General features: G+C 27.0%; 1 protein-coding gene across 3 annotated transcripts in view; it reads right to left on the bottom strand.

The window, feature by feature from the left end:
• The window catches only part of LOC111618001 (protein Wnt-5b-like), a 242,587-nt gene that overhangs the window by 96,409 nt on the left and 128,725 nt on the right, over nucleotides 1-17,453 (bottom strand). For all 3 annotated transcript variants that reach the window (XM_023359417.1, XM_023359415.1, XM_023359416.1), the window contains one exon: nucleotides 7,688-7,742. The gene's annotated coding sequence lies outside the window, so the exon portion shown is untranslated. The remainder of the gene's footprint in view (nucleotides 1-7,687; nucleotides 7,743-17,453) is intronic.

The following is a 17,453-nucleotide window of genomic DNA, read 5'->3' as shown; positions in this document are numbered from 1 at the left end:
GGGCAGTTTGTTTTCCCTTAAGTCAATAAACTTGAAATTTATTAATTCGTCCATTTAATTTACTCGTAATCAAATTTATTGGGATGCAGTTTAAAAAACTGTAGGCCTATAAATTCCCACTGTTGTCCGTCTGTCGTTCCTTAATCTCGAGAAGGGATTTAGATACATGAAGGACGAGAGAGATGTGGAAACCTTAGGGGCAGAAGACCCCGATGAACTATATATGATCTTTTGATACAGACCGAAAGTCACGTTATTTAAATTCATTTTCCTCTGAAAGGAGTTAATAGATGATCTGCACGACATTATTGTTAAAGGAAAAGTTTAATGTATAGGTGCAAGCTTCTACTAATTTGAGGTGGAGAGCATATGTTTTAAATTAAATATGTGATTAATATTTAAATAATTTCTCGTTTTTATCCCATTCTTTGGGCGAGCCATTTCTATCAGATCCTTTTTCTATCGGTCTATCTAAAATATGGTCTTAGTGTAAACAGATAAAAAATTACAAATTATAAAGTATTAGGGGAGATCGGGGCAACTTCGGCATGCGGGGCAAGTTTGTCAAGCGCTTTTTTTAAAAAACAAATTAAAAGGAGACTTTGGTTATAGGTTAGGCAGTTGAGTTTTATTGGTGGCTTGTTGAGTGTAGTGTTTTTATTNCAATTGTTATGTGACATTTTCCTTTGTATGCGTAATAAATAAATAAATATCAATTTATAATCCTGTCAAATCTATATAATATTTTGCCATGAGATTAATTTTCATTTATAATAGAGCATATGCATTAATTCTAATTAAGTTTTTTAATTTGTTTATTTTCTTTAAGCCAAAATCAAACCGAATTATTTTGATAACAAAATATTCATTAAATTATTTTTATTTGTAGAAATTCTTTCTCCTACTTCTATAAATATTTTTATTTTTTGATTTTACGTGATCGATTATATAAGTATTAAACCCAATTTATACACACAAATATATTAAAACACCTTTTTTAAATCCTAGATTTAGTATAATTGATCTATTTAAAAGCAATTTTTAAAAGGAATACTGTATTATCGAACCTCCGATAACGACTACCTCTAAACAGCGGCCATTTTTTTCAGGAACTTATTTTTATAATACAAAAATGCATACAAAATAACCTCCAAACAACGATCACCTCCGAACAGCGACCAATTTTATTGTTCTCGTCAGTGGCCGTTGTTCATAGGTTTGACTGTATATAAGCTATATATATATGTGTGTGTATATTTATTTATTTTTAAATGAAAAATTTGAATTATATCGACTTATATAAAATATTTTGATAAAATAAAGATAAAAGTTTATATATGAATGAATTTCATATGAAAGTTCATTTCAATTTATAAATTTTTTAAATATTTTATCTTCTTCAGAAATTATTATTTCTATAAAATTTAAAATAAAATATATTAAGATTTCTTTTTACTTCTTAAAAAAAAATTGTTTATTTTAATAGATTTAAGCTTATTTCTGTAGAGAGAGAGAGAGAGAGAGAAGAGAGAGAATTTCTCTTTACGATTTCTTTCTTCTTAATTTATGTTTTTATATACTTTATGAAATATGAAATTCAGAAATATTTACGATCCGAGAACTCCATCTTCAGTATCTTTAGTCTTTTGTGTTTAATCTATCAATTCATTTATTTTGATAGTAAACTTAATTAGAGATGGAAAGTTTTCAATTGAAAATATTTTGTTTCTGCTTGGCATATCAAGCATTTGTAAGATTTAGTTATCTACAATGTTTCTTACTTATTTCCTGTTTTGAATTTTATAAATATTTAGTTAAAAAAGCATACGTATTGTCCATTAAAGAAGATTATAAACTAATTTTAAAGATATGATGCGAACAAACAATACACTTTCGTGTTGCAGTATCTAAGAATTTATTACGTACTATTAATAATAAACTTTCTGCTATCATATTCAGTATTAATTATTAGAATTTATAACATTATACAGTGCAATACAAGGAAGTGTAAGAAAATATATTTATTTACACTATTTTCAGCAATTTTGCAATATGTTCTAGAAATATATTAATTTCTAGAACATAATCCAAAAATTTATTTAAATTGTCTGCATAGTTTAATTAAACTAATCTGTATTTGAAATTTTCACTATATAATACTTGTAAACAGCTTATAACATTTATAAAATATATTTTTCTTCTTGCAACATTTATGATAAAATAATATTTTATAAATTTAAACTATGAATTAATATTAAATTACTCCATTATCAACTTCATATTTTCTGATTAGATTCTTATTTATAAGAGTCCTATTATTCCAATATCTAGAAATTTTTTATATAATTTTTCTTAATCTGCGCTTATAGATAGTCCATATATTTTCATTCTCATTACTAATGCAAGTTACCTTTCATGTAGTTAAGGCAAACGTTAATTGACCTCCCTTTCACTATATATCCTTTTAACCTCTTCTTCTCATTCGTCAGTTCCTCAAGTTTAAGTTAATCTGACGTATTCGGTCTTTCAATTGTTCTGTTTTTCATTATATTATAGTAAGTTTGTGGTTTGATTTAATAGGATACAGAATTCCAAGAAGGGATGCTTCTGGGGAGGACATTCTATGGGACTTTATTTACAAACTGATCCTTATTTAAGTGTTAGGCACTTGAAAACTTAACGTGATCACGAGTGAATCCACAGTGTTCAAGAGTTTTATCTACCGGAAATTATAGTAAAATAGGGGAACCCATTATGTATATTGATCAAAATAATAGTACAAACTGGGGCTACATTAGATTATTTTTTGTATTATTATTTTTTCATTATTCTATAAATATATGCGCGAATATTTTTAATATACGTTTATTTTTTTATTACGCTTAAAATCGATATAATTACCATTATTATTATTATAGAAATGAAATCTATTTTTTCAGAAGAATTTTTTATTCATCGTTTTACAAGTTGAAACATGATTTCTAAATTTTCAGATTAGGATTTTATATTATTTCGCTTCCTGAAGTACGTGATGAGATTTCTTAATCAATCCCATTCAACATTTACATAACATTACACCGTTAAACTTATAACTTAACTCGGTTTTCTTAAACAATATTAAAATATGTTTCAGAGTGCGTAAGCTTATTTAATCATTTACCAGAATCCGATTTTCTTAAATAAAATCATATGAAACTTAATTTATCATATCGCTTATAGAATGAATTATATTTATTCTCTAAGCGAAAATTAATAACTGTATCATTACTAAAAAGTATTCTATAGCATCGCCGTTCATGTTTTAAACTAATACTGGTTAATTATAATGATATTTAAAGTTTGAATATTAAAAAATAAATTCAGAAAACTATTTTACAAAAGTTAATATAAAAAATAAGAAGATTTAATAATTGAAAATAACGAAATAATTATAAAATATAAAAAGTAAGCTTTCATTCTTCAAATATCTATCAAAAGCAAAAGGGGCTCCATTGTACCAAGCTTTCGAAGTTCCTTTTTTACCTATAGCCTATATTTGTTAATGACAATTATCTGTTCGAATAACAGAGGCGGTTAAGACAACAAACAGCCTACCACTCACTCTGGGGAACCTAGGGTCGTATTCTGGCAATCAAAATTATAGGAATTTTTTTAGGGTGCTCTGTCCCGAATATGTCGGATCTCGTCCCTCACTTCCGGCTTTCCCTATTGTAGGGACCTGGACGAACTCACAACGGCTTTAAAAAAAGTACTTCTTAGTGTCCGTAGGGTGGAAAGAGTAAAAAAAAAAAAAGCAATGTAATTATTTTCAAATATAATTTAATTATAAATACGACGCTTCAACATTCTGTTTATTTGATACCATTTTTAATTCAGTCTTTTATTATACTATTATTTTATATGCTTAACATTCGTAAAAGACTATGACCAAACTATCTTTATATAGGCTATATATACATACATACATATATAAGAGATGTTTATCTATCGATACGTAATCATATTTCATAATCTTTAATAAACTGACTACTCTTTTATACAGTCTTAATTTATTCTAAAATATATTTCTTATATTCGATTTTTCCTTGTCTCTGATTCTATCGTAATCTTCGAATCTAAATAGAATTTTCAATCACATATCGCATCTCATCAGCTTTTCTCCCCCCCCTCTACCTTAAATTGTTTAGCTAATGCCATGCGTCATTGAAAAAAGGAATATAGATTTTGTAAATGCCAAATTAATTTATTTAAAAAAAGTATATAATAAAATATTAAAATATTGTTTTGGATTTCGTAAGCTCATACGATTCTAAAAAAAGCAAAATTTTATAGCGAAATATAAAAATCGAAGAGATTGAATTTGGCACATTTGTTTAAGCTTTCTTCCAAAGAATCGAATAGTAAAAATGTAAATGATGTAAGGACAGAACTGGCGAATCATAACCGTCAGCACTAAACTCGGAATCTAGTTCAATATGCTCGGCATAACTGAATATGTCCTATTCCCCATTTTAGGAAACGGTTATGTGATAAAATCTATTTTTCCAAAAATAACGTTCTTTCAACTTTACTAGCGATTTTATTACATTTTCTCTATACAAAAATTTTTAATTCTCAATCTTAATTAAATTCTCTTACAAGATTTTCTACAATTTGCTTCAAAAATTTCAGATTTTTTTTTTTTTTTTGAAATGACATATTAACATCGATTCCATTAGATTTTTATAGCAAACTACATTATAATATATCTGAAAAATTAATTCCAAGTTTATCAGATTTAAATTTTGTTATTTTATGTTGTATATAGATTCTAAATTAAGCATCCTCTATAGCCTATTTGTTATTCGATAAACTTGTTGTCGTCTATCGACGACATGATTAAAATTAGCATAATATATAATAGATGTTAAATTAATCTGCTAAGATATGTTTTCATCTAACTTTTTTATTCAAAATTATTAGTTTTCCCTATTCTATATTCAAGAGCGTATGATGACACCGGATAGAAAGGTAGAGGGGAAAGTCAAACACTTTCCCGAAATTTTTCACAAATAAAAACGCAAGTAACTTACCAAATTTTAATTTGACATCACTGATAATTTGTTAATCTCTTTGCCTTTTCTGTCTTTTTTCTTTTTTGCTCGAATTTGGTAAGTCAATTGCACCCCGCTCTTTCTGCTCGTACACGCATGCAATATACTTTTCTCGAGACATTTACCTGAATTTATTTTTATTATTTAAATACAGATACAATTGAATTTCGGTGAGAATTTTACAGCTTTTAAATATTTCATTTATAGTTGCTTTACTGGATAATATTAATACATTAATTTTACATTCGTACAAAGAATCTGAATCGAGTCCCGCTGATCCTTTTCCTTTTTTTCGCTTAGATCAGTTTTAATTTCTACTGTCAAATGACTTTCGTTAATATTTTAGAAATAAATATTTAACATATCCTGAAACCAAAAAGCATAAAACTATATTCAATATTCTTTGTTTTGTTCATTCAGATTCTGTGGCATTTAGTCACTTATTTAAAAATAGAACACGAATTTTAAAAATTACAGAAGATAATTAAGTTGCCGTTGTTTTTATATCAATCTCAAGCTGTTACATTATTATTATATTCTAGCTACAATTAATTGCAATGATTCTTCTATCGTGTATAATAAGAATTTAAATATATTAGCCTCTCTAGAATTATTAAAATTTTGCAAAAAATTTCGTAACTTAATTTTTAAATTACAGAATATTGAATTAATTATATTTTCAGAAGAATGTTAAAGACATGGTGCCATATTTTGCAGCTTATTTCTAATGAACGATATGCTGCAAAATAACGGATTCGTCTACCAATATCGCCGTCTCGCTTCAATTAAATCGAAAAAGAAATACATTTTAAATTAGAATTTTAGAAAAATAAATCATCCTTTTCAGTAATTCCCAGTTTTTTCTCCTTGTTTTAGTATTTTTCTGTTAGGGATTTTTTAATTACAAAAATCGATTCAACCTGTAGGGCCTGATTTTCAATACAGTCATAACTCGAATACATCAATAAATTAAAACAGCTACGTTCTATCTACTCGAATCGATGATTTATTTATTTCTGTGATTCTTAAATGATTAATATTTCCTAATTATTAGACTCATTATTATTCAATATCTTAGTGAAGTATTTTTATCATTTTGTTATAGTTATAGAATTAAATAATAAAAACAATAATTATATCTTGGAATAACCTTTTAATAATAGTGATCTATATGATTGTAAGAGTTGAAAAAGTTATAATTTTCTATAATAACAGTCATATTAGTGGTAAGAGCCTAGAGCAATGTAGATTTTTTTGTACTTCTGATATTTGTTTTATTATATGTAATAAATTTTACATTGTCATTTTTATATTTATTAAATAAACTAAAAAAATGCAAATGTTTAAAAAAAATTACTTAATATTTACATACAGATGCAAAGGGGGGGAATAATTAACTTACTCTCGAGTATATGTAAGTTTTATTCATTACAAAATTAATATCCATTTTAATTTTAAAAAGTTATTAGTGATTTAAATACCGGATGATTGTAATTAAAGTATATTCAACACTGTCTAGAGAGATATTTAGCGGTCCAAATGCAACCAAATATGATATGGAGACATTTCAGGACATGCGGAAGATATTTCCGTAAAAAATATAATTAATACCAATACTCGCAACTATGGCATTTTTGGCGCTGTAAGAAACGAAATAGCAGTTTCATTTGTGAGGCACTTAAAAAGTGTGGTTTATAGAAGGCATGCTGAAAATTTGGCAGCTTTGAAAGACTGTTACATTGCATGTGTGAAGCATCACAGAGGATCAATTTCACACACTGTATTCCGCTTTAAAGTTTTGCATCTTCAGAATGGGGATCACATCTCCTGCATAGGATAAGTGTCATGTAGAAATAAAATGTTTGTTGCTTGCAGTGCCAAAACTGCCATAATAGCGAGTTTTGGTGCTATATTTTTATGGAAATGTTCTGAAATGTCACTATACCAGATTTGGTTGCGTTTGAACTGCTAAATATCTTTGTAGACAGCGTTGAATACGTGTACTTTACGATCACCCGGTATAAGTTTTTAAAAAATCTTCAAATTTGTAGTTAATAATTTAATATTTATCCGTATAAATGACACTTTAATACTGATTAGAGTCTAAATTTTAAGTTCGACATTACATGAAATTATTATATTTGATCAAATGATTCTCTTCTTTCAAATAAAATCTCTGTTTATTTTTTAATTCAAAATCTAATATTGATATTGACATAAATAGCAATGAATATTTATTATATTTCAGTAAATAAGACAATTCTAATTAAAAATCCGTTTGCATTAAATAATGGACGAATTTAAATAGTCTGGTAGATTTTATAAAAGTCTTGAGGCTATTTAAAAGTATTGGTGGGAGAAAAAAAAAAGACAACATTCGAAATTGAACAAAGCCGGTGATTAAAATTATTAATTATAAGTTATTATTTGATGAAAGATTAAATATTAAAGGCTTTCGCCATCATCTATTCACATGCTTTGTAAAATATTTAAGAATGAATACTCGGCCACTCACTATTAACACGATTTCTCCCTCCGCCTTTGAATAATTTTAGCGTTTTATGTCTACACCTTTAAACTGCAGACGAACTTACCTATTTTGTAACTTGTCCTTGGGGACTTTTCCAGCTTTGATATACTCTTATAAATCTGAAACAGAATATTATTCATTCAAAAACATTCTCAATATTATAAATATACATATTAATTATTAATAACTTATTTAAGTTATTTAGATTTCATTTCATAACTAATTCTGATTTGAAAGTTTCAAGATTCTATTTTATAATAAATAAAATTTATTAAATTAATAACCGTAGTTCAGTTTAAAGAGATATAAAAATAGAGAAAAATTATTTAAATTTTATCTTTATTTGATTTGCGTGCGAATTATAATTATATATTTAGTATAATTGTTTCGCTCATAATCAAAATATAAGTTACAATTGCTGTAGTAAACGTTTGTGCCCAATATTTAAGCTTAAACATTTGTGATCCAGGGATTACATTAATATTTTAGATCACAGTTTTTCAAATTGAGACTCAGGAGCAACCATTTTAATTAAGACAATGTGTTCAAGTGTAGAGACTAAATCAAATTAATTGTTTATTAGATTATTTTGTATGATTCAGAAATAATTATAGTAAATATTTGAATGCTTTAAAGAAGGAATATAATAATTATTAGATAGTTTTGTATTGCAAATGTATTAATTTCATATTGTGTTTTAATATCATACAGTTATAATAACTTTTGTGTATTAGCATAGATATTCATAGAGAAGAAAGAATAAAGTTAATGTTTGCCAAATCGGCTGAGTAGTTATTTGGAAGCCAGCCCCACTTATGTCCGCCCGTGGACTGTTTGTTGTCAATTTTGTTCGCATTGTCTAACCGCGAATAATGGCCTATTGCACGTATCGCACCGCACGGCTATTTACTTAATCGCTACTTGAAATAGCCTACTTTTGCTGTCGCTAACTCGAACAGGAAACGTTTATTGTGTGCTCGGAAGCGTAAAGTGAAGGTAAGAGCGACAGTTAACGCCCACATGCGACTCTTGGAACATTTTTTAACGCAGAATAATTTAGAGTATAGAAGCGCTCCAACAAAATTGTTCGATATTAAAGAAAGGAATATGTAAATTTTTTCTAAAGAATACCAAAGAAATCTTATTGTAAAATGTATGAAAGGGATATTGAGAAAATGGATTTCGTGTTAAAGATACGAGATTGATGTTTTTAGATATAATAAATGGTTACGTTTCGAAAGATATCAACGTAAACAGCACGAATCGAATTTTTTTTTAATATATATTAAATAAACAGATGGTAAGAATATTGTAGTCTGTCTTGTCCATGAATATCCGGGAATTATGGAAAAGCATAGATTTAAAGTGCAGTTGTGTGTGTTGTCCCGTGTCGAACTAATAGCAATCTGTAATTACAGTCTAATTAGGGATATCGGTACTCGGCCGATACTGTGGACCGTTCCGCTACTACGGCCGACAATGCTTGCTCTGCCACACCCCCATTATTAGCTTCGGTAGCAGGTAAATAGTTGCACGCCAGAGCCGTTCCGAGGGACACGCTGAGTTAACACAATGCCACACTTCACCTAATGGTTCTGGGAGTGAGAACTGATACTTGCGCAACTAAAGCTAAGAATATGTTTTGTAAGAGTCTCGATATAAATTGCCCACCCTCTTTAAGGCGTTCTTTTCTATGGCTCTTCTATACTGACGTTAAATCTGATAATAATTTAAAGCTTGTTCTTGGTATAAATAATATACATTTTAAATTTTAGACAAGCTTATAATTTGAACAATTTTATAAATAAAAATTACTTTTAATTTCTAGATTTAATTTTATCATCATTAATTAATTAATGGTTTTTAAATCACAGATGTCCTCTTCTATACATTTTGTCAAAATCCGAAAATATCCATTTAAATTAAGTTTTGATGGAAATAAATTTTAGAAACAGACAACCTAAAGACAAAAAATAAATAAAAAATAAGATATTGTTTGTCTAGAAAATCGATTTAGAAAAGTCGACACTTAATCCGATTCGGATTAATTAGACGACGACCAAAAAATCCTGTGAAAGAGTAAAGGCACCTTTCAATGCTTTCATATCCAGAAAACAACGAAGGATATTGATAATAGGGTTAGTCTTTCATCAAATAAAGCTTAATTTCATTATCGTTTCTCCTATAAAAGTTTGTTGAATATCTAGAATTAATTCAAATTAAATTTTGGTTTTCGTGATGTTTAATCAAAAATGTATCGTTAAATCGTAAAAACGAGAAAAAGGATTAAACTTCATAAATAAATAAATAATATACATATAAAACAGTAATAATATTCATTCGATAAAAGAATGTTTAAATATTCTTTTTTTTATTGGTGATTTCATTTAAAACTATTCTTTCTATTTGAGCAAAAAAAATTGAAAATCCTTTCACAGTATAAATTCATATGAAACGTATCGGATGAACGAAGTTATTGACAAGCCAATTTTTACATATGGGGGATCAAAATCCATCAACACGAGTTTTCTTACAGAATGCAGTCTCATGAGTGCGTTGCAGGATTCTGTTGTTCCATTGGTTGTGAAATTTTTTGCAATTGTATCCACAGATAAAAACAAATATGAATAAAAATATTTTCGAGCATAGCGTGAGGAGCAATCTGATGTTTTCTAACAGATTCAAAAAAAATTTTTTTACATTCTCCGTTCATATTCCATTAAAAATTTGAAGATTTTTGTATCCATCTCCACAAACCTGTTTCTAATCTCATTTCACTGTCTGAAGCTTATCCATGACTATGAATTACTTAACATGCACTCTCTTCTTATACTTGTTTATTTTATTTAGTTATATTTTGTATTCAGAAAATTAAATAAATTTAAAATATAAACCTCTTAAAATTTTTAAGATACTATTAACCTCTGTCTTGTAAATATTTAAGTTTGTAGCAATCATCTAGCTCATAAGTTAGTTTCATTTTTATTTTAATTCTTCTTTTGTCTAGAACTTTTTTCTTTTAAAGTTTGTCTAGAAAGCAATTTATTTCTTTAATAGCGCTCGAAATGATCCATAACTTCTAGTTTTAAAAGGTGAATATTCTCTAACTTTACGAAATAGCCGAATGTTTAGAAATTGGATTATAATAAAGGTAGCTTATGCTCCATTTTAAAGATATTCTAAAGAAATTAGATCGAAGAGTATATAATAATTAATGCAAATTATGTGTTAACAAAGCTCTAGTTCTCAGCTATGAATTTCGATTTTGTTACAGAATAAGACATGTTGACTAAGTAAACACTTTTACTATGCCATCTTCCGATATTGGCTCCCCTATATAATAGTAAATATGCAAGAAAATAAAATGTAGATGATCCAATAAACCTATTTTTTATTCATAAATCTCTTCTATAAAGAATAAAAGGATTAGAAGGAAGTTTACGTAAGTATTTAAATTTTATTAATCAACAATTCGGTTCATAATATATTATTAGTTTCGTTTAAACTTATCAATTAATATAAATTTAATATCATAATAAGCTCATTTATATTTATAAGTCTTATTCATTCATGTTTGATAGAAATCTTTTTATTCGAAAGAGATGCTCTCATTCGATTAAAATTAGTAATTTATTTGTCGATTTTAAACGGTGAAAATTAAATTGTTATTAAAAATTTTTAGAAAGAGAGAAAAGTTTTTGGCCTCGTCAATCTGAAAAATTCATTATTTTGTTTTTATTTCAATAGAGAATCACAGATAAATGACTTATAATATCACAATGGATATGGTTCAGCAGTAACTTCGACTGAAAGAGATGGTCGGCTAATTCCAGAACTATCTCAATGTTAATCGATCGAAGAGTCCTTGAATTTAGCCATAAGAAATCTGTATGGTGCGCAATAGTTATTATATGCATTCGTGCATTCTACAGCGAACCAAAGACCTTTTCAAATTTGCATTAAACTCCAATTTTAAAAAATTGAAAAAAGTAAAAGGCGGTCGTTAAGCATTGCCATGACTGATTTATCTTAGGCGGGACAGCTTTATGCGAAATACTTCAAAAAAGACTGAAAGAGAGTTCCACTTCGAATACTAGGCTTGATTCAAAGTTTTTCAACTAAACTTTGGCTAATTTCTAACTTGGTCACTAACAAAAATCTATTATCTCAGCCTGATTTTTGAAAGAACAAACACACATTTTTTTTCCTTTCAGATTTTCTATTATTAATTTAAAAAATAATAATACTATTCAATTTTGAAGCATTAAAAGAATTATATTTAAAATATCGATTAAATGTTTTTTTTTCAAAAATAATAAATTAACTTTAGTTAGTCATCGATTAAAATTATTTTATCACCAAATTNTCGCAAAATAGTAAAGTTAGATATAAATTTCCATTAAAAATAGAACTTAGAAGTAAAATTTTAAAAAATCACTTTTTTTAGTTACATCTCAGGCTATAGATCAATAAGCTGATTGTCATTGTGCACTTAAAGAAAACTTTTAAAAATCAAATGTAATATCATGTAAGTGAATACAGTTAATTTCAAGTAAGAAACATCGTATCCTCCAATTCCATTACTGTTTATTTCTAAGTCGAGAGATCAAGTGGAATTGACAGTCGACTTCATATCAATCAATGTTTGATGATGTTTTTAAGCTATGGGATGTACCCGCATCACAATTATAAATAAGTCATCCTGTGTCTCTAATGGCTAATGCTTGGGCTTAAGGCTCGGAATATTGATCCGAGATTAGATATTAGGAAAAGCACTCGGGATCAGGAAAAAAAAACTTTTTATATAGTTGTATAAATTCATTGTAGTTACGATAAATCTACCTTCTTTTCTATCAGTGCAGACTTAAATTAATAAGGAAGTCAATCTAACTGCTTAGAGCTTCGTCTTTCCGACAAAAAAAAAGAATACAGGCTCTTATATAAAGATAATTGAAAGGAATAGAACATCGATATATTATATTATATTAAAATGTTAATAGTAATATTTATTTCAGTTTTTAAATGTTATCAACTTATAAAAGATAATTATTAACAGTTTCTACGTTCTGGGAATTAGTCATTTATTTGGTTTGTAATTGGAATTTGAAAAAAATCATCAAAATTTATAAAAAGTATGAATTTAAACTGTCCGTTTAGTTAATCAAATATATAAAAATATTATACAGTAAAACCTGTCCAAAACGGAACCTGCCTAAAAGAAAAAAGCATTCGGTATCGTGCGATTCCGGTTTACACAGGTTCAGTGTATTATAATTTTGTTATCATTTTTTAAATTCTTTAAAATTCTACTGATTCTACTTGAAAGTTTTTCATTTGTTTATTGGAAAAGTGGAAATTTTTATCCAAAACAATAAGTTAAAAATAAACATGTTATTCGTAAAAAGTGAGCTAGAAATTCTCGAGTATACAATTCTTTAATAAAAAATATTTATAAGAATAAGAAAAATATCTATTAGTAAGAACAACTTTTTTGTCTTTTGAATAGGATTAGTGTTTTTGAAAGAAAAATGTAAGCATAAATAGGTTAAAGAAAAAAAATTGGCTATTTTCGTTAGTTGAATGAAAATATTCCTACTTAGTAAATAATAGTTGAGAGATTCCATTGAACAGAAGCAGTTTCTTCTTAAATCCAAAAAAGAAATGTATCGAGTAGTAAGTAGTTTTACAATTTCAGATGAGGTACTTTTCTGAAGCATTTTCGGTCATATACATGCAAGGTCGTATTTACTTTCTTAGATGACCTCAACATGTATTACATAAAGTTTCGTTGTTAATTTAATTCTGTCGACGGTACAGAGCGACACATTAATAAGAGGATATAAGCCCGAAGGCTACCAGAGATAAAAACCGAGAATTTCGCAAGAGTAACCAGATGGAATTTCCATAAGGACAAGAAAGAGCCGCTGAATCAACATGGCCACATTATTTGTTCTCCTACCTTAATCTAATTACGTTAAAGTATTATTACAGACAGTTGTGTTATTATGTGATAACTAGCGTCAACGATGCCTTGGGCATTTTTACCTTCTTTATACATGCCAGGTAAACATTGACATAGCCTCCCTATAAATACCTTCCTATTGTATTCGGAGGCGAACGATAATGCGGAAGCGCGCACCTTGCAGATTTCTCTGAAAGACGTTGTAATGAGAAAAGCACCAAACTGGATAACTTAACCGTCGAAATAATCTCGCAAGTCTGTTTACACAGTTCGGTCGAAAGGAAAGGAAGATTGTGCAACCTCACTCTACTCTCCTTAACGCGAATAGAAAATGCATGGAGTCAATTGCTTCGGATCTGCGCAGCCAGCTTTCAATTTTTCCTTCACGCTTTGGCCTTCTTACATCAAAGATTAATTAACTATTTCTTCTTCTCTACTCTACTTTTCATTGTCTCTTGATAATTCTACTCGAATAACATAATTAGATCAACTGATATAAATTCTCTGCTTAAATCATATGCTGCCAACTTCCTATTTAGATATCTTCCAGATTAAATTTATATTTAAATCACTTATTCGGTTAAAGGCGAGTTATTTATAATAATTAATTTTCTACGATACAATAAAGATATCAACAAGAAGATTACGACGGGATGTTTGCTGAAGCGTAAAAATATAAATTTCATTTGATTCGTAAGAAATTTCAGAAAGTTGTTTGTAAAATCAAAAATTTAAATAACCTTTCCAATCATTTTTTTAAAACTTGAATTATTCTTATTATTGCATTTATTCCAATAAAAGATTTCAACTTTATGCTGATAATTTTGAAATAATTAACTAATAACGTAAACGACCTTACATATAAATTAGAATTTTTCTACAAGAAGTAGGCTATACGTGCAGTAATAATTAATGAATTAACGCTAAGATGTTTGCCATAAATATAAACAATATAGTTTAGAACATACAACAGACCTTACAAAGGAAGGCCCTGTAACAAAAAGTAAAACTAACAATTCATATTGCTTACAATTCCACGTGTAAAACCTAATAATCTAATTAAAAAAAATTTGTTTTAATTGAACAAACATCTCTTAAAAATTAAGAATTTTTACATAAAATTTATAACAATAATTATTTATTAATTTAATAAAATTTTCTTAAAATATTTGTAATAAAAACTAGTATCAGAAGGGTATTTTATTCAGAAAATTTATTTTTTTTAACAAGAAATTAATATATATGGCTATATGTGAAAGTTCTTGATTTAATCGATCATTCTTAGAATGGTTAATACCTAAAAATGATCGATTAAATCAAGAACTTTTCATTTATATATATATGAAACATCATCTGTATTCTAAATATGACGAAAGAACATTTCAATTTTGAGCAATAATTGTCAGTAATTAATGCATGGAAGTTATATTAAGCGGACATTTGTTAAAGTCAATTTTGATGAATTATTCGTGATTTGACTAGAAAGGTGTTAATGACATCCAGGAAATTTTATCGGACAATGATTTCTCTTTAAAAATTCGCGACATGAAATACGGAATTAGATAACTCTAATCACTCTATAGCCTGAAGCTTACAAATATTGCAAATTAATACGTTTATTTGTGAAGTTTACAGCTTACTTAAGAGGCTTAAATATGTAGGACTATGTAAATTTTAATTTAAAAACAATAAATTCTTTTTTAAAAAATGTTAATTTATTATTGTTTAACCAAAATTATATAAAATAATCGAATAAATAATAATTATTAACGAAATTTATTAATATATTTATATAAATTTTTTTTTCAAAATTTTAATTTATAAGCGATTTAAAAAATTTTAAGCTTTATTAAAAATAAATTTTTTATCCTATTAAAATATTTCTTCTGTCCAACTTTTTAATGACAGAGAGTATTAAAAACACGCTATGAACCTGGAATATTAATCTTAGAAAAACCGATTATTGAAGAATTTTTAATTGGATTAAACTTCCGAATATATAATTTATTTAAAATACGATTAATGATTTTTTTAAGACTACATACAATCTTCGAAACTAAACCAGGTGCAACGTGTTAAAGTCGCAAAGAACAGAAAGAAAAATTAAAAACGACGTGATCATAAGTTTTAAAAAAATTCAGATAAAAACGACTGTTTTAATATTTTTTTTTTATTTAATATCATAAAAATTAATAAAGGTATAAATAATTCCTATATACTAGATATAATTAAAAGTTTCCTGTTTTATACTTATTTAAAGGGAGGTAAAAAAAAACAATGTCACCGTTCTTAATCATAGAACTGTTTTTCTTTTTTTTTATTTGGACAATGTACAAAAAAGTTATCAGCCATAACAAATCGAAATAGCTCTTTTCTATAAAGGAAAAAAAGAAAAAATTCGGAGAAAATACAAAAATCAGCACCATGCAGAGTGAAGTACAGCCACGTGCAACTACCGAGTCAGTTTCCAGTACCAGCATACCAGAAAGAGAAGAGATATAAGAAGAAAGGAACAGGCCGAAGTTTTTCCTGGCGCTGACAGCCTGTTCTGGCATGCTTTACTGCACAAGGCTCGATGCGGGCAACCAATCGATCCCTCGCCTAATGACCTGCTCGTCACGTGATATGTAGTTTCAATTACTGATGACGTCACTAAAAGTATTCCATCTTATCCGTTCTTATAGTAGAATATTAGAATACGACTCAAACTTTTATAATTTTAAATATAGGCAAATTTAAGAATCGATTTAACGTAGTTTCGTCTAAAACCAAAAAATAAGACGACTCCATTTTATTTCTAATGAGACTAATGTTAAAATTATTTCTATAATTATAAAGCTATTTCAATTCTTTACGCGTGTAATTAACTTTAGAAAATTTTAATAATTTAATACTTCGTTAATTTCTAAAGTAAATTTATAATAATTCTCTTTAATGTTGGATTATACAGAAACTAAAGACATGTAAAAATCATCGAGTTAACTTATTAATTCTTTAATTTATTATCTAATTTTTTTTATAAAACTTACAATAAAATTAGACTTTGTAGATCATCCAGTTTCTTATAATTGATAGATATTTTAGAAGCAATGAAGCTTAATAAATTTAAATTAATATGCGAAAAAAAAACAAAAATAAAAATCTCCAAGTTACAAGAGGGAAAATTAGAACTTTCAGAGCAGAATTAGTAAAAAATAAAATAAAATAAATGTATAAAAGATTATATTTAGAAACTGTGTAGTTCTAATGTAATTACCTGTAGTTATGCAGATTATAATAATAAAGTTCTACAATGGTTTATTTTTAGGTTAGTGCTTATAAACTTAAATATAAGCTATTATAGTTAAAGTATAAAAACTTAATTACACGAGTTATATATTAAATTATATTATAATAATATAGACGTGTAAGTAATTCATGTTTTTTGTTATGAAGTGACAAGTTTTTTTTTTATAAATAAGAAAAAAACGTGATATAATGAAAATAGGTTCAAAGACTATTGTCTCTGAAGCTATTTTCAAAACGATTAAAAATAAAATAAAGAAGTTAAAAAATAAACTTAAATATTTCTCTTTTTTTTAATATTATAATTACGTATACAAATTATTATTTATGTATTATCAAAATTTATCAATAGATTAAAAAATATATCAATTTATTAATAATTTCTTAATTTAGATAGAAGTCATTCTAATTGTTTAAATAATTTATTAAATATTAATAATAAAAAATGAATAATTAACATAAAACCCGAAATTAAATTTTAGTAATATTTGTTTATTACGTAAAGGTTTATTTGTTGTAGGGGAAAAATTATGGCACTTTTCCACGAAGAAAATTAAAATATAAGCATTCTTTTTATTCAAAA

Source organism: Centruroides sculpturatus, unplaced genomic scaffold (assembly GCF_000671375.1).
Source record: "Centruroides sculpturatus isolate CEXI.00-Female unplaced genomic scaffold, Cexi_2.0 scaffold36, whole genome shotgun sequence".
Classification (NCBI taxonomy): domain Eukaryota; kingdom Metazoa; phylum Arthropoda; class Arachnida; order Scorpiones; family Buthidae; genus Centruroides; species Centruroides sculpturatus.
This window is presented reverse-complemented; position numbering and strand designations above follow the sequence as displayed.